The following is a 799-nucleotide window of genomic DNA, read 5'->3' as shown; positions in this document are numbered from 1 at the left end:
CAGGAAGGAATAGAAAATATGAACAGACCAATCACAAGTAATGAAATTGAAACTGTGATTAAAAATCTTCCAACAAAAAAAAGTCCAGGACCAGATGACTTCACATGTGAATTCTATCAACCATTTAGAAAAGACCTAACACCCATCCTTATCAAACTCTTCCAAAAAACTGCAGAGGAAGGAACACTCCCAAACTCATTCTACGAGGCCACCATCATCCTGATACCAAAACCAGACAAAGACATTACAAAAAAGATTACAGACCAATATCACTGATGAATATAGTTGCAAAAATCCTCAACAAAACACTAGCAAACAGAATCCAACAGCACATTAAAAGGATCATACACCATGATCAAGTGGGATTTATCCCAGGGATGCAAGGATTCTTCAGTATACACAAATCAATCAATGTGATACACCATATTAACAAATTGAAGTTCTTCTAAGATCAGGAACAAGACAAGGATGTCCACTCTCGCCACTATTATTCAACGTAGTTTTGGAAGTCCTAGCCACGGCAATCAGAGAAGAAAAAGAAATAAAAGGAATACAAATTGGAAAAGAAGTAAAACTGTCATTGTTTGCAGATGACATGATACTATACATAGAGAATCCTAAAGATGCCACCAGAAAACTACTAGAGCTAATCAATGAATTTGGTAAAGTTGCAGGATACAAAATTAATGTGCAGAAATAGCTTGCACACCTATACACTAACAACGAAAGATCAGAAAGAGAAATTAAGGAAACAATCCCTTCAACAATACAACAAAAAGAATAAAATACCTAGGATAAA

General features: G+C 35.2%; 1 protein-coding gene across 3 annotated transcripts in view; it reads right to left on the bottom strand.

The window, feature by feature from the left end:
• TOR3A (torsin family 3 member A) overlaps positions 1-799 on the bottom strand; it is a 37,435-nt gene that overhangs the window by 17,995 nt on the left and 18,641 nt on the right. The window lies entirely within an intron of this gene.

The sequence above is a fragment of the Physeter macrocephalus genome, chromosome 4, assembly GCF_002837175.3.
Source record: "Physeter macrocephalus isolate SW-GA chromosome 4, ASM283717v5, whole genome shotgun sequence".
In the NCBI taxonomy this organism is placed as follows: domain Eukaryota; kingdom Metazoa; phylum Chordata; class Mammalia; order Artiodactyla; family Physeteridae; genus Physeter; species Physeter macrocephalus.
The sequence above is the reverse complement of the archived record's forward strand: the minus strand, read 5'-3'. Positions and strand labels throughout refer to the sequence as shown.